Source organism: Sus scrofa, chromosome 8 (genome assembly GCF_054392235.1).
Source record: "Sus scrofa isolate SSC_HxYL_T2T_F1_AM1 chromosome 8, Sscrofa_HxYL_maternal_Yorkshire_Landrace_v2.0, whole genome shotgun sequence".
Taxonomy (NCBI): domain Eukaryota; kingdom Metazoa; phylum Chordata; class Mammalia; order Artiodactyla; family Suidae; genus Sus; species Sus scrofa.
Window position 1 is genome coordinate 54,713,136 of NC_139390.1, and position 22,571 is coordinate 54,735,706.

Consider the following 22,571-nt stretch of genomic DNA (forward strand, 5'->3'; position numbering starts at 1 on the left):
TCAAAATGCCTCATATCCATGGACTATTTACAAATACTAGCTTAGAAATATCTCACAGACTTTTTAAATTAATTTTCTTTTCTACTGTTATTATATTATCTCATTTTACTCACCTTTAGAAAAGGCTTTATGTTAGAGTCCAGCTCCAACAACCAGGTCCAGCAGCCAGGGTATATACATCCCAAAAGGAGATGAATGGCATCAGTGTTTGTAACAGAGACAGTCTCTTTGTCCCTTCTTTCAGGGCAATGGACTGCTCAAACTTTATTGGCATAACTGGTTGATTATATAGACAGTTTTTTACTACAGATTACATCATAGTGTTAAAAGTACATTGGTTAACTATTAGGCTTTGTTTTTTGATCACATGGTACAGTAGCAATATGTCATGTCTTAAAATCTTCAGCCTAACTAAATTTAGTGAGTACAATTCAAGGAGAAACAGGCACAACATATCATGTCAAAAGAGGGGACCCACCACAAACCATCTCATGGCCAGCCAGTTCCCACAAGCTGAAGAAGTTACAGACACAAAAAATCCTGTCTTCAGACTAGTGTCTATCTTCAAAGTGTCCTTGGCAGGGAAACAGTATGAGAAAATACAAATCAACTTAGCCAGATGTCACTAAAGTCTTCTAAAATCAAGGACAAAATTCACAGCTAGGTTTATTTTGATAATGAATAATATGTGTGCAACTTCTATAAACCTCATTAAAATCCTAACTCTAAAGTTTGCTGTATAACTAGTTAGTAGATAAACACTATGTTTTAATTAAATTGGATTTAAATAAGGGAAAGTCCTTCAGGATGAAATTCTTATTACATTATTGTTGTAATTTTGTTAAATCACAAATCACCGCAGGAAAATAAGAATGGGAAATAAGAATAATAAGCAAATAATCAGGAAAGACTGAGGAAACCTAAATAACAAATAAAACAACAGGGAAGACTGGGTCACCCGAGAAACAATCCATGTTCTCTGGCACAAACATGGAAATTGTTTTCCCAGGAAAGCCTCAATTCTTCCCCATCAACATCAGCATGAGAGCCATGTAACCTGAGGCCGGCCCTCAGATTGTACCATACAGGCAGGCCTCAGCCTGTCCTTGGTTTTTCACTCTACAGGCAGGCCTCATCCTGCCCTCGGTTTTTCACTGTACAGACAGGCTTCTATCCTGACCAGAAGCCCACCTTTGGCTTGCACCATTCAGGCAGGCCCCTTTTTCTGATTAGGAGCCTGCTCTCATTTTTGCACCATTCAGGCAAGCTCCCTTCCTTGGCTCCTTGTATCTTCTTGGCTCCCTACAGTTTTATATTACAATGATGAAACAAGACAGTTTCTCAATTGGGGAAAAAGCATCTCACTATAGAGATTTAAAAAGAGGAATGAAATCTATTACAGAAGGGACATATCAATTAAATGTTGATCAACATATTCACATATTAGATTAAAAATGATATTACATTTTCCCCTATACTTTTGTCTTGAAAAAATAAAACTTTGAAAGTATTGGGTTGTAGACCTGTAACCTCAAATTTCCATCCATTATCTTATTATTATTATCATAATTTTTTTGCCTCACCCACAGCATGTCAAAATTTCCATGCCAGTGATCCAATCCATACCACAACAGTGACCTGAGCCACAGCAGTGAAAAGCCTGGATCCTTAACTGAAAGGCCATGAGAGAACTCAGATATTTATTCTTTCAACACACTTTTATTAAGGAAATGTTAAATGAGAGGTATTGTGCTTTTTGTGGGACTGCAAGGATGAGAATAAAAGTGTCTCTAGTTATACATTACATAGAGTTGATTACCCCTTTCAAGAGTCAAAAATTTTCTGCTTTCTCAATATTCTGATATTTGGTGTGCTAACAGATATTTTGGCTACCATTATATAATTGGTAGAAAGGCTATGGTTGACCATGCTATAGGTTCAATGGACATGTAACAAGTGCTTGCTCAATTCAATTCATATATCTTATAATACTCTTTTAAGTTGTAGTTGTTAATCATCTATATTTAACTTTTTATTTAGATATTTTCAGACTTACAGTTTCCATATGCAGTCTAGCCAGCTTCATAGATGCTAATATCTTACATGATTATAGCATAATTATTAACATAAATTAATTTACATTGATACAATATTAACTAAACTATGTACTTTGTTTCACCAGTTATTCCTACTAAATCTTTTTTTTTCTTTAACCAGGATCCAATCTAGAATATTCTTCAATTAGGATCCTGTCTCCAGTTTTCTGCAATCTGTGATTGTTCCATTTTCTTTTCTTTCTTGACTGACACTTTTCAAGATACCTGGTCAAGTATTTTGCAGAATGTCTCTCAATTTAAGTCAGCCTGGTGTTTTTCCTCATGACTAACTTGAGTTATTCATTATGGGAAAAAGCATCAGCATGGTGATATGTGTGCCCTTTTCATATAATAAGAGAATACATGGTGTTGATAGGTGCAACTACTGGTGGTTTTAAAATTGGTCATTAGGTAGCATAGTGTATGTGAGATTTCCATACTGTAGGGTTATGATTCTTTATATTGTCACACACACACACACATATATAATATATATATACATGTATTTAAAAATAGAGAGATATACATGTATGTAAATCATACATATGGAAGAAAATTTAAAAATATTTCATTAATATGTTGCCTCTACCAATTTCTATGGTGATGTTTTCACAGTAAATTGCCATTTACCTCATTATTTCAACATATTTCATTTGAAATTATACTGTAAAGAGAAGTCATTCATATTTATTTATATTTATTTATATGAATATACAATCATTGATCATTATTTTGTTCCTTGGGTTTATTAGCCAATACCAAAATCACTTATTTTCTTGCCCAAATCATTCCAGCTTTGCTAATGAAACCATCATTGGATTAGATCCTGCATGCATTGCTTTTTGAACAAGTTTTTTTGTTTGTTATGTTTGCACTTCCCACATCCTCCAGGTTTTTTTTTTTTTTAATTTTCCTAGACTTAGCTCTAGAAACCACTTCTCCAAGTGGTTTCTGCTGTTTTTATTGAGAGGATGGTATTTGGAAATTAGGATATGGACAATATTTTCTATTTCCACATATACAGTAATATTTTTCCTTTAGGAATATACAAAAAGTACCTACTATTTTTAATGACTTAACATTTTCTAGTCTTTGTTATTGTAACCTTTCAATTGAAGACTATGTGATAGTTGAACATATTTAGATCTAGGAAGTGTATTCCTGAATTTGTGTTGAGAAAATTACTAGCTTTGTGGCCATGTGAACATTTGTTAATCTCTTTGATCCTTGGTGTCTTTGTCTGCAAAGTGACAGTTGTAATACCTGCCTGTGTTTGTGAAGATGAAATTAGGTAATACATATAAAATATCTTGCACAACACAGATTACATTAATTATTCAATCAATACGTCCTTAACATAAATAGCTTGGTAATAATCTATTCAGACAGCCATGTTTATTCAACTATTTCTTCCTCTGTTCTACATTCACACTATTCATGATTTTATTTTTCTGAAGTAATGCAGACTACACATTGATCTGTCTCCTTTAGATAGGTAACTAGAATTAATATCTTTGAGGCCCAAACTGCAACTTTTTGATACATATTAGTGTTAGGCATTCTAGAACAGTTTGGCAAATTCTAATTTCTGTGAGTATATTCCTTATTTTCTTTATTTTAGTTCAATGACCATGTTCTTAAGTCCATTTTTCAATGAAAAAAAAACCTGAGAAGCCCTATGTTCTCACATTATTTCTCATGAATTCAATTGATAATTTGATAAAAGAACAATCACTTCTTGTATCTTCATTTTCACATTATTGGCTTTGAGTTTTTGCCTTATGAGAATCTATTATGTAGTACATTCATTATACGTTTATGTATATTAGGGTGTAATAACTAAACTTTTTTTTATTTTATTTTTTTTTTGTCTTTTTGCTATTTCTTGGGCCACTCCTGTGGCATATGGAGGTTCCCAGAATAGGAGTCGAATCAGAGCTGTAGCCACCAGCCTATGCCACAGCCACAGCAACGCTGGATCCGAGCTGCATCTGTAACCTACACCACAGCTCATGGCAATGCTGGATCATCAACCCACTGAGCAAGGGCAGGGACCGAACCCACAACCTCATGGCTCCTAGTCGGATTCGTTAACCACTGCGCCACGATGGGAACTCCCACTAAACTTTTAAATACATATAATTGCATTGATAAAGAATTCGGTTTTATTACAAATCTTTAGAGAAGTATTTGAATAAAATGTCAAAATAAAAATTTTACAAGTGTTTTACCAGAGAATTCCATTATTAGAAATAAAGATGAAGACAATTAGAAAAATGAAGACATTTCATATATAAAATTTATTATTAGGCTATAAATTACTTGGAAAATATTAAACCCAAATTATATACTCCAGGATGTAGAAACTTTCTTGGGCCTAATATAGATTTAAATTTTATTCTGTGATTATGAGGTATAATTAAGAAAGCTATTTACCATATCCTAAGGATTTTCTTATTAAGAGATAGTTTTACTTTTGCAAACTGGTTATAACAATACCATTGATTGTCTTTTTGGAAATACATGGTTGTTGTTTTGATATGCAATTAAAATATTTGACAATGCAATTATCCTGAAAGAAAATATGGACCATATAGAAACAATGAAATAAAATTTGATTTAGCACATTTTGTTACATATTTACATGAATGTAATTGTCAAGAAATAAGGGGGGAAAATTCCATAGACATATTTTAACAGATAAGAGTTATTGCTATGAGGTAAGTATCATTGCATTTGATAGATAATAAACATCCTTTACACAAACTCAAAACTGTTGTCCACTACATATTGCAGAAGTGTCACTGGCAAAGACGTTTCCTTTCTTATCAACTGTGGTGATGACAATAGTAGTGGACTAAGCTGCTGATACAGGTCTGAGTAAGTAGGATAAACAATGCCATTATGAACATAAGCAATATGAGGTTCTAAAAGTCATTTTGTTTGAAAAAATACTGTCATTATTTTAAAATGGCTCTACTGTTTTATGGACATTTCCTAAAGGTGGATTTTTAGCAAATTCCAATGTTCTACTATAGACTATTTTTGTTTTGCTATTTTGTTATTTCTATTTAAATCCACAAAGGGAGTTTCCGTCAAAACATCCTTGGTGACTATGGAATTATTCTTTAAACTTAAATATTCAAAATGTAACTGTTCTAGGCCAATATGGAATATGACATATGTACATGAAATTTATTTACATAAAATAGTAGAGTTCTGTGTACAAATATATGAACGTGTATGTTTGAATTGTATCTCTTAAATCTTGATTTTTTTTTATCTTGGATAAGTTTTTAACTGCACTGATCCTGTGTTTCTCAGCTATAAAATGTGTTAGCTGTTGTAGAGTTGTAAAGATTGAGTTCATTAACCGCTTCTCTTTGAGTTGTGTGATTCTGTATGTTTGTGTAATTATCACCTACTGGTTCTATATTCCATCAAAAATGAAAATTGTATTTCATAACTAACCAATCTGTAGAATATGGTGTCAGTTTATTACATAAGTTGTTGGAGAGTCAAGATAACTTGGGAGCATAAGGTATCCAAATTATACAGTGGTAAGGAATCATTGTTTATGGGAGACACATTGGGATTCAAGCAATGCAGAGGGAGGGTTTCTCAGAACTTCCTTTATCTGACTGAAGGCAGAACTTACTATAGTGAAGCTGCCATAAATCTCTCTTTGGGGCTGTTTTGTCTGCCAGGAAGAAATTGTAGAAGCCCACCTGTCCTATGAGAAATAAATAATATCACAGAATTTGTTGTCTCCCACTTGTTCCCTTAGAAGCTCATTTACTTTTCCCATAGCAGCCATGCCTCCCTATCTTTTCCTTATATTAAGTTAGGTATATAAACTCTATATCTAATTATTGAGAAAGCCACTTTTTTGATACCCTCATATACATATAAATACATTTGGACAGTGGAAGATAATGGCACTGAGAGCTGTCCTGGGGTTAGGTGGGAGAGGAATGGAAAAAATCAGCTTAATGTTTTAGGAAGGTGCCCCGGGAGATAGATGGTGGGAAGGGAGGGACCACAGGGGGAGACCCCAGGTCGGGTGGAGATTTCAGAAACACCTGAAAAAGGAAAGGCCCTCATTAGAGTGACCACAGGGGCATAGAAGGAAAGGAGTGACTCAAAAGGAATAGGGGACAGGTCTCTTGACCTGAGTTCCCCTGGATGTGGGCAGCAAAGGTTGAGAAGGAGCTGGAGTGCTTGGCTCTTAATCAGTGCTCCACCCTCCACCTGGTGCTCCCTAGGGCAGACTGGCAGCTACAGCCTTTCCCACATCTGCTTTCCTTTGAGACTAGGCAAAGCTATCCTTGGCCTATGCCATTTTGGGCACTGAGAAACAGGAGTCACTCAGGACATGCAGGAAGGACCCAATGCATGGCCATCTGCTGACCAGTCTGGAGCCAGTGCCTTTGCCTCTGCTCAGCTGGCCCTGAAGCAACTGAGGTCTCAAACATTCTGTCAGGCCCCAAGGCCACTCACTGGGCTTAGCCAGCGCCTGGGACACCTTGAGGATGTTTGAGGGTGGTGGCATAAATCCTTTCCACCCCTCTCCTTCCACTCCACATCCCTCTTCTTCACTTGGAATCAGAACTGCTTATTTTGAGCACAAATTTGATGATAACCAATAAAATCTATTAACTGAGCCAACAGAAATAAATATACTTTGTCTATCCTCTTGTTAATCAAACTTTTGTCAGGTTCATTTATGTGCACTTATGCAAAAAATCCAAGAGGGTAGAATAAAAGTTTTTTTCTATCTTACAGAGTATATTGCATTGTATATAAGCATATGCATGCAAAAGATACAATATATATTACATGCATGCATGTTTCCAAAAGCCAATAAGGGATATATCATTGCAGATATGCTATTTTATTTTATTAAAAAAAATTTTTTTTTTGTCTTTTTGCTATTTCTTGGGCCGCTCCCGTGGCATATGGAGGTTCCCAGGCTAGGGGTTGAATCAGAGCTGTAGCCACCGGCTTACGCCAGAGCCACAGCAACGAGGGATCTGAGCCACTTCTGCAACCTACACCACAGCTCACGGCAATGCCGGATTGTCAACCCACTGAACAAGGGCAGATATCGAACTCGCAACCTCATGGTTCCTAGTCGGATTTGTTAACCACTGCGCCACGATGGGAACTCCCTATTTTATTTTTTCTTTATTATTTTTTATTTGTAGAATTGGTAGTACAATGACATTTTGTTATTTTTTCTTTTTTCTTTTTTAAAAGGAATGAAATTCTATATATGAACCTTGAAGACATTATGCTTGTTGTTGATTTCCAGTCATATAGCATTGTGGTTGGAAAAGATGCTTGATATGATTTCAATTTTGTTAAACTTATTGAGGTTGGATTTGTAGTCCAGGATGTGATCTTAGAGAATGTTCCATGTGCACTTGAGAAGAATGTGTATTCTGTTGCTTTTGGATGGAATGTCCTATAAATATCTATTAAGTCCATCTGGTTTAATGCTTCATTCAGGGCCTGTGTTCCCTTATTGATTTTCTGTCTGGTTGATCTGTCCATTGCTATAAGTGGAGTATTAAAGTCCCCCACTATGATTGTGTTATTGTCAATTTCTCCTTTTAAGGTTGTTAGCAGTTGCCTTATATATTGTGGTGAACCTATGTTGGGTGTGTAGATATTTAAAATTGTTACATCATCTTCTTGGAGTGATCCTTTGATCATTATGTAATGACCTTCTTTGTCCTTGAAAATATTCTTCATTTGAAGGTCTATTTTGTCTGATATGAGTATTGCTACTCCAGCTTTCTTTTGATTCCTGTTTGCATGGAATATTTTCTTCCATCCTCTCACTTTCAATTTGTGTGTCCCTAGAAGTGAAGTGGGTCTCTTGAAGACAGCATATATATGGGTCTTGTTTTTGTATCCATTCAGCCAGTCTATGTCTTTTGGCTGGGGTGTTTAGTCCATTCACATTTAAGGTAATTATTGATATGTATGTTCTTATTGCCATTTTATTAATTGCTTTGGATTTGTTTTTGCTGCTCTTTTTCCTTTCCTTCTTCTCTTGTTCTTTTCTGCCTATAGAAGTTCCTTTAGTATTTGTTGTAAGGCTGGTTTAGTGTTGCTGAATTCTCTCAGCTTTTGCTTATCTGTGAAGATTTTGATTTCTCCTTCCAATCTGAAGGAGAGCCTTGCTGGGTAGAGTAATCTTGGTTGGAGGTTTTTTCCTTTCATCACGTTAAGTATATCATGCCACTCCCTTCTGGCCTGCAGAGTTTCTGTTGAAAAATCTGCTGATAGCCTTATCAGGGTTCCCTTGTAGGTTACTTGTTTCTTTTCACCAGCTGCTTTCAAGATTTTCTCTTTGTCTTTAATTTTGGTCAGTTTGATTTGTATGTGTCTCAGGGTGTTCCTCCTTGGGTTTGTTTTATATGGTACTCGTTGTGCTTCCTGGATTTGAGTGAGTAGTTCCTTCCCCATGTTAGGGAAGTTTTCAGCTATTATCTCTTGGAATATTTTTTTCTGTCTCCTTCTCTCTCTCTCTTCTCCTTCTGGCACCCCTATAATACAGATGTTGTTGCATTTCACATTGTCCCAGAGTTCTCTGAGACTCTCTTCATTTGTTTTCAATCTTTCTGCTCTTTTCTGTTCTGCATCCGTAATTTCCACTAATCTGTCCTCCACCTCACTTATTCATTCTTCTGCCTCCTGTATTCTGCTGTTAGCTGCTTCTAGTGAATTTTTTTATTTCAGTTATTGTATTTTGCATCTCTTCTTGTTTAAGTTTCATATCTTGTATCTCTTTGGTCAGTGTTTCCTGTAAGTTATCCATCTTTACCTCCAGTTTATTTCCAATGTCTTGCATCATCTTCAGGATCAACAGGCTAAAGTCTTTTTCCTGGAGGTTGAGAATCTCCTCATGTCTTAGCTGATTTTCTTGGGTTTTTCCTTTCTCCCTCATCTGAGTTATAGTCCTCTGTCTTTTCATTTTTATAGGTTTTTGGTGTGGTGACCTTTTTACAGAAAATAGAGTTGTAGCCTCTCTTCCTTCTGGTGTCTGCCCCCCTGTGGCTGACGTCAATATGGGGCTTGGTGTAGGCTTCCTGATGGGAGAGGCTGATGCCTGCACCCTGGTTGGAGGAGCTGATTCTACTCCCTCTGATGGGTGGGGCTTAGTCTTTGGATGGGATTAGAGGCAGCTGTGTGCCTGAGGGGTCTTTAGGTAGCCTGTTTACTGAGGGTGTGAAGGAAGGGAAGGGAAAGAGGGAGGGAGGGGGAAGAAACAAAAAGAAGGATAAAAGGAAGGCTGTGATCCCACCTGGGTTGTTGTTTGCCCTGGGGCTTCTCAGCAGCTGGCTGATGGGTGGGGCCAGATTTTCCCAAAATGGCCACCTCCAGAGAAAGGCAGCTGCTGAATATTCCCAAGAGCTTTGCTTTCAATGTCCCTCCCTCACAACAAGCCATGTTCACCCCTGTTTTCCCAGAATGTCCTCCAAGAACTGTGGTCAGGTTTGACCCCAATTCCCTTGGAGACTTTGATTTGCCCTGGGACTCAGTGCACGTGAATATCTACGTGTGCCTTTTAAGAATGGGGTCTCCGTTGCCCCCAGTCCCATGGAGCTCTTGCACACAAGCCCCACTGTCCTTCAATGCCAGATGCTCTGGGGCTCTTTATCCCTGGGCCAGACCCCCACATGTGAGAGTTTGTTGTGTGGCACAGAACTCTCACTCCTGTAGGTGAGTCTCTGTAAACCAGTTAGTTTCCAGTTTGTTGAGCTTCCCACCCAGGAGGTATGGGGTTGTTTATATCGTGAAATCACCCCTCCTACCTCTTGATGTGTCCTCCTCTTTTTCCTCTGGATTAGGGTATCTTTTTTAAGGTTTCTGGTCCATTTTGGTGAAGAGTGCTCAGTCTTTAGTTGTGAACTTTGTTGTTTTTAGGAGAGAAGTTGAGCTCCAGTCCTTCTATTCTGCCATGTTAATCCTGTCTTAGACATGCTATTTTAAAATACTATCCTCCTTTTCTTCCAACAACACCCAGATATCAATTATGTTTCTGCCTGTAGCATCAATCAATATTTGTTTCTATGTCAAAACTCATGGCCACTGAGGGAAGATTTTTCTCATAATGCTTTTCATTGCTTCTTCAGCCTCTTTGTTTCTTACACTGTATATAGGAAGTTTTAATATTGGTAGCAAAAGGGTATGGAACACAGACAGGATTTTGGCTGTATCCTGTGAGTACCTTGAGGCAAATCCCCAGGTAAGTAAATATTATTGTTCCATAGAAGAGTCACCACTGTGAGGCTGGAGGCACATGTGGAGAAGGCTTTGTATCTGACCTTCAGAGACTGTATCTTAAGGACAGTGAGGATTCCCTGGTAGCAACTAACCACCATGAAAAAGGTAGCCATTGAGGTTGTTCCTAAACCTCACTGTACCAGGTGTCAGAACAGGAGAGTAGAAAGTAATGGGATGTCCCAGAAAAAACAGCTAGTGACATTGGGCCCACAGAAATACAGACCAAACAAGTTAGTCAAGTAGGTGAGTGAGTGGGCACAACCTAGTAGGTAGGAAGCCATCACCAGGTGCATGCAGAACATAGTGGTCATAAGACCTTTGTAGTGAAGTGGGCAGCAAATGTCAAATTACAGATCATGGGCCATTGCAGCCAGGAGGAAGTATTCTGTGGTTAGGAGCATGCTGACAAAGGAATCCTGAAGAAGATAACACCTGTAAGAGATGACTTTCTGTCATTCTAGGGAGTTCACCAACATCTTAGGAGTGGACTGAGGAACAGAAATTCAAGAAAGCCACCTGGCTAAGGAAAACATATTTGGGAGAATGGAGCTGGGCACTGATGAGGATGACTGTGATAAGCCAAATGTTGCCCACCCCAGTAATGAGATAGATCAGGAGAAACAGCACTGATAGGACTGTATTCAGTTCAGGGTCATCAGTCAGCCCCAGGGGGAGGAATTCAGTTATCCCACTGACATTTCTGTTAGCCGTTTATGTGGCTCCTCTTAGATGGATCTACAGAGAATGAAAGGAAAAAGAAAATAAGCAAAGATCAGAGTTCCTGTTGTAGTTCAGCAGGTTAAGAAACCAACCAGTATCCATGAGGATGCAGGTTCAATCCCTGGCCTTACTCAGTGGATTAATGATCCAGCATTGACACCAGCTTCAGCATAGTTTGCAGATGTAACTTAAATCTGGCATTGGTGTGGCTGTGGTGTAGCCTGGAGGCTGCAGCTGCAGCTTGAATTCGATCCCTAGCCTGGGAACTTCTATATTAGGTGCAGTCCTAAAAAGAAAAAAAAAAAAAAGAAAGAAAAGAAAAGAAGCAAAGGTAAGGTTTGAACATGTGAAGTCCATCTACTAGCATCTTATAAAACTGCAGCTTTTCTGTTAATAAAAATAATCATCAGTGAATTCAACTCTTGCCAAGTATGAATAGTTACCCTAATACAAAAAATCTTTATTAGGAACAAAGTCTCACCAAGGGATATAAACTAGCATTATGCACCACAGAAACTCCTGGAAAAATTAAAATCCCCATGAAGTGCCTTAATAGGAATGATTAACAGAGAATGCTCAGGAGAGGGATCCTAGATAATGGTATATTTCAGATTCCAGAACACAAGTCAAGAACCTCATATTTTAAGAAAGAGCATTGCTTAACAGAGAACAAAAAACTCAATGTTTAACAGGTAAATTCTTGAGACATCTAGAAAAATAAATCTAGATGTTATTCTCTATGACATCTTTTTTAATTTTGACAAAAAACACACAACATATATTAAATAATAAAAACAACAAATGAGCAGTATGTGTGTGTATATGTGTGTATATATATATATGCATGTATATGATATCATCTAATAAAATTAATATTGTCCATAAAAATGGAAAATGAGATTTGGAAGTGTCTAGAATATAGAATAAAAAATGTAAACATTTTCTGTGCTAACATTACTTACTTGATGCAGGATGTTGTTCTTTGCTACTCCAACAGATATTTACAATTTAATCCTCTGATTTCCTGAAGGATTTATTATCCAATGGCTTGAATTAGTCCATATCAGATTGTTTTCCGATATGATTAAGTCAAAACCTTTAAAATACATTTTAATCCCAGCAGTCAAAATTCTCAAGTTCAATTTCAAGGAAAATACATATGCTATTGGCACATTAGATCATATACAAATCTGGGTTTTTATCCAGGAAAAGTTACATATTTAGTTAATTTTATTTTAGGTTTTATCCATGACCCAAAATACATGAAAAACAAGTTTCTGATATTTAATGCTTTTGACAATTGGTTAAATAATTTTTAAGGAAATCTTTCTTTGTGGCAGGACTTTAGGAATGTATAACATACAACTATGTTTTGAGAGTCCTAATAAGAAATACAGAACATGTTTTACATTAATTTGACAATTAAATCTATTTTCTTTGAATATTAATGAATATGGAGTTCTATAATCCATGCTTTGGGAATAATATTTCCCTGATATTGAATAAGGTTTTCATATACCAGATTGTATTTTAATTTTGGGGTAATTTATCCAATTAAGACACTAGAATAAATATTGGGTTCAAAATTTTTTTAACCCTATGGGATCAACATAAGAATAATTTTTAGTAATATTGAGTAGGCTGGTATTTGGGAGATAGAATGGAAAATATAAAAGAGGTAAATATAGAATGAAATGGTATGCTAAATGTAAAAAAGGAGAGAGGCAAGTAAAATTAAGATGCTAAGGTGAATCAAATGCAATCAAATCAATAAACACAGCTGCACAAGAAAAGGTGGTGAAAAATTACAGTGATTTTAAAGTGAAGCAATAGTGAAAACAGACTAACACATAGGAAATTTTTTTTTTTAGAGCCTCACCCAAGGCATATGAAGTTTCCAGGCTAGTAGTCTAATCAGAGCTGTTGTTTCTGGTCTATGCCAGAGCCACAGCGATGCCAGATCCAAGCAGCATCTGCAACACCACAACTTACAACAATGCCTGATCCTTAACCCACTGACCAAGGCCAGGAATTGAATCTGCAACCTCATGGTTCCTGGTTGGATTCATTTTCACTGCACCACTATGGGAACTCTACACAAGAAATGTTTTAAGCAGCTTTATCAGAGTGTTTCCTTTTGTTTGGCAGCCAAAATTTAATTAAGATCTTAGCTAGGATGATTTGTCTGTATTAAACATCTAGTGCACTCCTGGAACTTTACAACTATCATCGCTAATAATTCTGTGAGTTTAGTTAATTAAATATTCTGATTCATATTTTTCACATTATAGGTGACCCAGATTAATTGAAGAAATAGTCCTAATTTGTACTTTAAGACATAATAGAACAAGTTGTAACAAAATAATTATCTAGTGTAAAAATCTATGTTTCTTTCACCTTTTTTCATACATGTTTTCAATACTGAGAAACCAAGGAGCAAATACTAAAATAATGAACTTTAAAACACATTGCATAAAGAATTGTAAAAAGATATGAAAAGTTAGACTCAGGATGGTATTTTACCAAAAACTGAACATCTGAGGAGCCTAAGAATGAAGAGTGAGACTGAATGTGGATCTTAAGGCTTTAGAAGATGTATCCAAGAGCAAAAAGAGAAACATGTCTTGCTTACACTGAAAAAATACATTTATTTAATTAGTAAATCAGATAAGTGTCGATTTGTGGGGTCAGGGTGCAGTAGACAGATATTAGAGCATTTTTTATAGCATACAAAATATCAGGTTAGACTTTTGGTGATTTGACTATTTGACCCTTAAATGCCCATGATTCTGAGAATTGAAATTTGTTCACAGGCCACATTTGACCTAGGACAACTGAAAATTGCCATCAAGCTTGGGATGCATGTAGTCACTCTGTGCTCATGGCACTATATCAAATCTCAAATCTTAGAAAGATAAATTAATTGCATTGGTTTGAGTCTCTCAATAAATATAAAAAATGATCATGACAATAATGTAGCCAGTCCAGATGATGCTAGCACCTTATTTTTCTAATGAGTTAGGCCATTTCCAAAACCCAAACTCCAAGGCTACACATATGAACTTTTTCAAATTAACATGTATTCAATAGTGGTCCTCTGAGTGCTTGGAGGAAAATTATATGCAACCTTCTGCTGAGCCTAGATTTCTCTAAATATTGATATTGTACTGTAACTAATTTTATGTATGAGGTTCAGGAAATGGAGCTGCAAGTGTCCATTCTCAATTTTTGTCGCTGATATTTTACATGACAATTTATGGAATAGCATCAGTTACCTAATTGATGAAGTCCTCGCTTATTTCCTAATGACCAATTATATGTGTCATTTAACCACATTTGGAATCTCTTTAACCACTTTCATTTACTTTTAGAATACATACACTTGTGTGTATACACACACACATATACTGTGTTTGCATGTGTATGTTTTCCAGTACATATTCTACAAATTTGCACAAACCATCATTTGCCTCAGAATTCTAGGACAGTTTTTTTTGTTGGTGGTGTTCTCATTTAACCATTCACCTCCTGTTCATAGTATAATATGGTAGCTATTTGTTAGATTAAGTTGAAAGTCATTAATAGAAAAAAATAAAAATCATTATTTTCCATAAAATAGCCGCCACCCCATATATTCACACTTAGTAAACTGCTCTTTTATTTATGTCCTGGGAGTTCAGCCCTTTATTTTACAGAGTGTACATTGTAAGAGAATTTATTTAAAAATTATAAATAGTTCAGATTTTTTGGAGCTTCAATAACCTTAACTCTATATCATTTCTGTGTTTCATACTCTAGGATACGAGACAGTGAATGTTCTTGAAAAATTGTGAAGGACTATGAAAAATTAAATTTGCTGATTATTATTATTACTATTTATATTAGCTTGAAAATTAAAACCTTCAGGAGTTACCACTGTGTTTCAGTGTGTTAAGAATATGACTGCAGTGGCTTGAGTTGCTATAGAAGCACACTTCCATCCCCACTCAGTGCAGTGGGTTAAAGGAGCTGATGTTGCCACAGCTACATCTTGGATTCAGTCACTGACCTGAGTCCATATTCTAAGGGTGTGGGTTGCAGACATAAAAAAAAATTAAAAAAATACTTTCATGCAAAAACATTTACATGAATGCCTCATTCATAAATGCGGCCTTATAAGATACAATTTCAAATAATATATGAAATGATTTTGGAAAATTGAGAAAGGCTATACAAATGTTACATCTGTTTCTGGTGTTGGTGCTGTTGGAGGTATTATTACATTCTTAAAGTAACCTTTCAGGAGTTCCTGTCTTGTCTCACTGGTAAAAAACCCAACTAGTACCCATGATGATGAGGGTTCAATCCCTGGCCTTATTCAGGGGGTTAAGGATCCGGCATTGCCCTGAGCTGAGGTATAGGTTGCAGACACGGCTCAGATATAGCATTGCTATAGCTATGGTGTAGGCCAGCAGCAACAAATCTGATTTGACCCCTAGCCTGGGAACTTCCATGTGCCATGGGTGCAGCCATCAAAAATAAGACAAAAAATAAATAAAAATAAAAAGTAATCTTTCATATGAACTTCTGTGAATGAATGTCTAATATACAGTAAGCATTTAAGTTTATTAACTTCACAGAGTGAAACCATTAACTTACATGACTGTCACTGAGGAAAAAAAAGTAATCTAACCTGTCATGTAAGACCAAGAATTAATTTTATTCAGCTGTGTTGTTGTAATGCTTAGCCTAGATGCCACTAGTATTTAAAATAAATTCTAATCGCTTCTCAGCCTTTTGGCTAAGATCAAGTGTAGTATCTGTTCTTATCAGTATAATAACTGATACATCCTCTATCCAAGGACAATATCTTAATTTTAATATAGTAATGAAGCGTTTGAACTTACAGGACCATCAGGCTAAAACACATAATTATGGGAAGGGGTTAGCATACTTAAAAAACAGGGCAACCACAAGCCAAAACCAAACATTGCATTTGCAAAAAGTGAAAAAAAAAATGCACTCAAGCAGATAATAACAGGAGACTATCCAACCAAAAAAAAAAAAAAAAAAACAGAAAGGAAGAATGGAGAACCATAGAATCAACTGGAACACGAGGTTCAAATGGCAATAAATAATCATCTATCAATTATCACCTTAAATGTCAATGGACTGAATGCTCCAATCAAAAGACACAGACTGGCTGAGTGTATAAAAAGGCAAAAACCTTCAATATGCTGCCTACAAGAAACTCACCTTAGGACAAAGGACACATATAGACTGAAAGTGAAGGGGTGGGAAAAAAATATTGCATGCCAATAGATATGACAGGAAAGCAGGAGTCGCAACACTCATATCAGAAAAAATAGACTTTAAAACAAAAGACATAAAGAAAGACAAAGAAGGACACTACTTAATGATTAAGGGATCCATCCAAGGAGAGGATGTTACTATCGTCAACATATATGCCCCAAATATAGGAGCACCCAGATACATACAACAAATATTAACAGACATAAAGGGAGGAATCAAAGGGAATACAATCATAGTAGGAGACTTTAATACCCCCCTCACATCAATGGACAGATCCTCTAGACAGAAAACCAATAAAGCAACAGAGATCCTAAAGGAAACAATAGAAAAGTTAGACTTAACTGATATCTTCAGGACACTACATCCAAAAAAAGCAGAATACACATTCTTCTCAAATGCTCATGGAACCTTCTCAAGAATCGACCACATATTGGGACACAAAGCTAACCTCAATAAATTTAGGAGCATAGAAATTATCTCAAGTGTCTTCTCTGACCACAATGCCATGAAATTAGAAATCAACCATGGGAAAAGGAAAGAGAAAAAACCTACTCCATGGAGACTAAACAACATGCTACTAAAAAACCAATGGGTCAATGAGGAAATCAAGAAGGAAATTAAAAAACACCTTGAAACAAATGATAATGAAGACACAACCTCTCACAATCTATGGGATGCTGCGAAAGCAGTGCTCAGAGGGAAATTTATAGCAATACAGGCCTTTCTCAAAAAAGAAGAAAGATCCCAAATTGACAACTTAACCCTCCACCTAAATGAATTAGAAAAAGAACAAAAAAGACCTAAAGTCAGCAGAAGGAAGGAAATTATAAAGATCAAAGAAGAAATCAATAAAATAGAGACTCAAAAAACAATAGAGAAAACTAATAAAACCAAGATCTGGGTCTTTGAAAAGGTAAACAAAATTGACAAACCCCTGGCCAGACTCACCTAAAAGAGGAGAGAAAGAACCCAAATAACCAAAATTATAAATGAAAAAGGAGCAATCACAACGGATACAGCAGAAATAGAAAAAACCATAAGAGAACACTATGAACAACTATACGGCAACAAGTTTGACAATCTGGAAGAAATGGACAATTTTCTAGAATCTTACAGCCTGCTTGAAAGTGAATCAAGAAGAAACAGACCAACTGAACAGACCCATCACTAGAAATGAAATTGAAGAGGTCATAAAATCACTCCCTACAAATAAAAGTCCAGGACCAGATGGCTTCACAGGTGAATTCTATCAAACATATAAAGAGGAACTGGTGCCCATCCTCCTTAAACTCTTTCAAACGGTTGAAGAAGAAGGAATACTCCCAAAGACATTCTATGATGCCACCATCACCCTCATTCCAAAACCAGACAGAGATACCACCAAGAAAGAAAACTATCGCCCAATATCATTGATGAATATAGATGCAAAACTTCTCAACAAAATCTTACCCAACCGAATCCAACAACATATCAAAAAAAATCATACACCATGACCAGGTGGGGTTCATCCCAGGTTCACAAGGATGGTTCCCATACGCAAATCAATCAGCATCATATACCACATTACAAAAAAAAGTCAAAAATCATATGATCATCTCCATAGACGCAGAAAAAGCATTTGACAAAGTCCAACATCCATTCATGATCAAGACCCTCGCCAAAGTGGGTATAGAGGGAACATTCCTGAATATAATCAAAGCCCTTTATGATAAACCCACAGCAAATATAATACTCCATGGGGAAAAACTGAAAGCCTTCTCACTCAAATCTGGAACAAGACAGGGATGCCCACTCTCACCACTGCTCTTCAACATAGTTTTGGAAGTCCTAGCCACAGCAATTAGACAAACAAAAGAAATAAATGGCATCCACATGGGAAGAGAAGAGATAAAACTGTCACTGTATGCAGATGACATGATACTATACCTAGAAAACCCTAAGGACTCAACCCCAAAACTCCTTGAACTGATTAATAAATTCAGCAAAGTAGCAGGATATAGATTAACATTCAGAAGTCAGTTGCATTTCTGTATACCAGCAATGAAATATTAGAAAAGGAATACAAATATACGATACCTTTAAAATTGCACCTCACAAAATCAAATACCTCGGAATACACCTGACCAAGGAGGTAAAGGACCTATATGCTGAGAACTATAAGACTTTAGTCAAAGCAATCAAAGAAGATGTAAAGAAATGGAAAGATATTCCATGGTCCTGGACCGGAAAAATCAATATTGTAAAAATGGCCATACTACCCAAAGCAATCGACAGATTCAATGCAATCCCTATCAAATTACCCATGACATTTTTCACAGAACTAGAACAAACAATCCAAACATTTATATGGAACAACAAAAGACCCAGAATTGCCAAAGCAATCCTCAGAAACAAAAACCAAGCAGGAGGCATAACTCTCTCACACTTCAAAAAACATTACAAAGCCACAGTCATCAAAACAGTGTGGTACTGGTATCAAAACCTACAGATAGGGAGTTCCCATTGTGGCACAGTGGTTAACACATCTGACTAGGAACCATGAGGTTGCACGTTCGATCCCTGCCCTTGCTCAGTGGGTTAATGATCCAGTGTTGCCGTGAGCTGTGGTGTAGGTTGCAGACGTGGCTCAGATCCCACGTTGCTGCAGCTCTGGCGTAGGCTGGCAGCTACAGCTCTGATTCGACCCCTATCCTGGGAACCTCCATATGCCATGAGAGTGGCCCAAGAAAATGGCAAAAAAAATTTAAAAAAATAGACAGAGAGACCAATGGAACAGAATAGAGAACCCGGAAATAAACCCTGACACCTATGCTCAGTTAATCTTTGACAAAGGAGGCAAGAACATAAAATGGGAAAAAGAAAGTCAATTCAGCAAGCATTGCTGGGAATCCTGGACAGCTGCATGCAAAGCAATGAAACTAGAACACACCCTCACACCATGCACAAAAATAAACTCAAAATGGCTGAAAGACTGAAATATACGACAGAACACCATCAAACTCCTAGAAGAAAACATAGGCAAAGCACTCTCTGACATCAACAACATGAATATTTTCTCAGGTCAGTCTTGCAAAGCAACAGAAATAAGAGCAAAAATAAACCCATGGGGCCTCATCAAACTGAAAAGCTTTTGCACAGCAAAGGAAACCAAAAAGAAAACAAAAAGGCAGCTTACAGAAGGGGAGAAAATAGTTTCAAACGATGCAACTGACAAGGGCTTAATCTCTAGAATACACAAGCAACTTACACAACCCAACAGCAAAAAAGCCAATCAATCAATGGAAAAATGGGCAAAAGACCTGAATAGACATTTCTCCAAAGAAGATATACAGATGGCCAGCAAACACATGAAAAAATGCTCAACATCGCTGATTATAAGAGAAATGCAAATCAAAACTACCATGAGATACCACCTCACACCAGTCAGAATGGCCATCATTAATAAGTCCACAAATAACAAGTGCTGGAGGGGCTGTGGAGAAAAGGGAACCCTCCTGCACTGTTGGTGGGAATGTAAACTGGTAGAGCCACTATGGAGAACTGTTTGGAGATACCTTAGAAATCTATCCATAGAACTTCCATATGACCCCGCAATCTCACTCTTGGGCATCTATCCGGACAAAACTCTACTTAAAAGAGACACATACACCCACCTGTTCATTGCAGCCCTATTCACAATAGCCAGGACATGGAAACATCCCAAATGTCCATCGACAGATGAGTGGATTCGGAAGAAGTGGTATATATACACAATAGAATACTACTCAGCCATATGAAAGAATGACATAATGCCATTTGCAGCAACATGGATGGAACTAGAGACTCTCATCCTGAGTGAAATGAGCCAGAAAGACAAAGACAAATACCATATGATATCACTTATAACTGGAATCTAATATCCAGCACAAATGAACATCTCCTCAGAAAAGAAAATCATGGACTTGGAAAATAGACTTGTGGCTGCCTGATGGGAGGGGGAGGGAGTGGGAGGGATCGGGAGCTTGGGCTTATCAGACACAACTTAGAATAGATATACAAGGAGATCCTGCTGAATAGCATTGAGAATGTTGTTTAGATACTCATGTTGCCACAGAAGAAAGGGTGGGGGAAAAATGTAATTGTAATGCATATATAATGTATACATGTAAGGATAACCTGATCCCCTTGCTGTACAGTGGGAAAATTAAAAAATTTAAAAAAATATCTAAAAATTAAAAATAATTTTATTCATAATGAATGTTTTATTTATTTTTTTTTATGGCTGTACCTGCAGTATACGGAAGTTCCCATGCTAGGGGGTCCACAGCAAGTCTGGATGCAAACCACATTTGCTCCCTATATCAATGCCAGCAGCAATACCAGAAACTTAAGCTCTAAACAAGGCCAGGGAGCAATCCTGCATCTTCATGGAGGCTATGTAATGTTTTTAACTTGCTGAGCTTCAAAGGGAACTCCTGAAGGTGTGAAGGTGTTCCTGAAAATATCTTTTTTTTTTTTTTTTTCAGATACAGCACTTTATAGCAATTTAGGGAAAAGTGATCCCTATGAAACAATCAGTATCTATGGGCCAGATTTTATTCACCTGTTAATGTAATTTGAATCAAAGAGGAAACAACAGTCTTCACATGCTTTCCCTGTGTAGGATACAGAGCATATGTTTTCTCTTACATAGATTACCTTCAGGGACTTTTTTGTCTAATGTCTAAAGATGTGGAAGAGTCTTAAAGGAAAGTGGGGATGGAGTCTAATGATTAATGATTCCCTAATGAACATTGAGGTGTCCTTTCTTCAGGCTAAGATTTCTCTAGTGTTAGTGGCCCTTCCATATGATGTAGTAATAAAACCATGGTATTCTATCTTATTCAATTTCATGAGCAGTCATGGAAACAAAGGCCAGGAGAGAGGAAGTTGTTTAGACTAACCCCTGTGAGTGGAAAGTTAATCAGAAAAGTTATTTTTCTAACTATTTTTGAGTGTTTACATTTATTTTGCAGAATATCTGAATATAAATAAACCAGGCAAATTCCAGCAACATGTATCTGGGAGGTTTTTTTTTTTTTTTGATAGTTTAAGTTCAGTGTTAAATGCAAAGGCCATGATATCAGATCTACATTCAATGTGACACTGAAAGTGTTATTTACAAAAAGATAGATGTCTAAATAAGAAAATGAAGGGGAAAGACTGAAATTGAATATAACACACTAATGGTAATATGGATGGCTTATTGGTCAGTGATTGTGATTTCCTCTTTGTGAATTTTGGAGTCATATTTTCCCTGATGAATACACAATATGTAAGATAATAGGTTGATTGCTACAGTTATTTTTCTAAGATCAGAGTATCAGCATGTTCAACATTCCTATACGATTTAACAATTTAAATAAATTACAATCTAAATTAGGAATAAAGGATTTTCTTAAATTGTCTTGTTTGTAGCTCATGACAAACACCTCAATCAAAATTCTCTGTGGTGTGATTCCCCAAAGTCACTCAGGTAGATGCAAATATACAGCATGATCCCAAATTTAGTTGAAAGTCTGGCTCACCCTTGAGAGTTTCTCTACGGTGTCCTTCATTTATTGTTTAATGAGAAAAATGTAATTTTTTTGAAGACTTTACTGGAATATACTTTGGAAGAAGTTTTGACCCACTACTATTATAAGTTACAACAATTTTTTTTAATCAAAGTTGTGTTTTGGAAATAAATTTTAAGAATCTTATTTAAATCAAAGAAGATCTCAGTCAAATCTAAAAAGAGTATCTGCATTCTGGTTAGTTGTTAAACTAAGTGCAATAATTTAATTCTGATGTGGGAAACTCTGCAATCATCAATATTTTTGGCAGAGAAATGCCTTTACAAATCCAATAGCAGTACAATAGTATGCATTTAATTCAGTTAAGAATAAAAATATGAGTTACCGTACTCTATTTCTTACATCTTTAAGATTCTTGGAATGCATTTGTTTTTGAATATTCCTTCTGTAACTTACTGTACAGATATTCAAGTAATATTACCTGTTCTAGATTTTAAAAAATATTTTTGGAAAATATTAAAAAGAAACCCATAAAACTGTAGAGAAATATACCAGACTTTGCAATCAAATTTTGAGTTTAAAACCACTTAGGTGGAAGCAAGTTTGAGCAGTAAAATAACTTTGAGTTATG

At 36.4% G+C, this 22,571-nt stretch overlaps 2 pseudogenes; one reads left to right on the forward strand and one right to left on the reverse strand.

The window, feature by feature from the left end:
* Positions 1-10,190: 10,190 nt before the first annotated feature.
* LOC146400478 (olfactory receptor 5J3-like) lies at positions 10,191-11,105 on the reverse strand (annotated as a pseudogene).
* Positions 11,106-15,874: 4,769 nt separating this feature from the next.
* Positions 15,875-16,000, forward strand: LOC146400479 (U2 spliceosomal RNA; annotated as a pseudogene).
* The last annotated feature ends 6,571 nt before the right edge of the window (positions 16,001-22,571 follow it).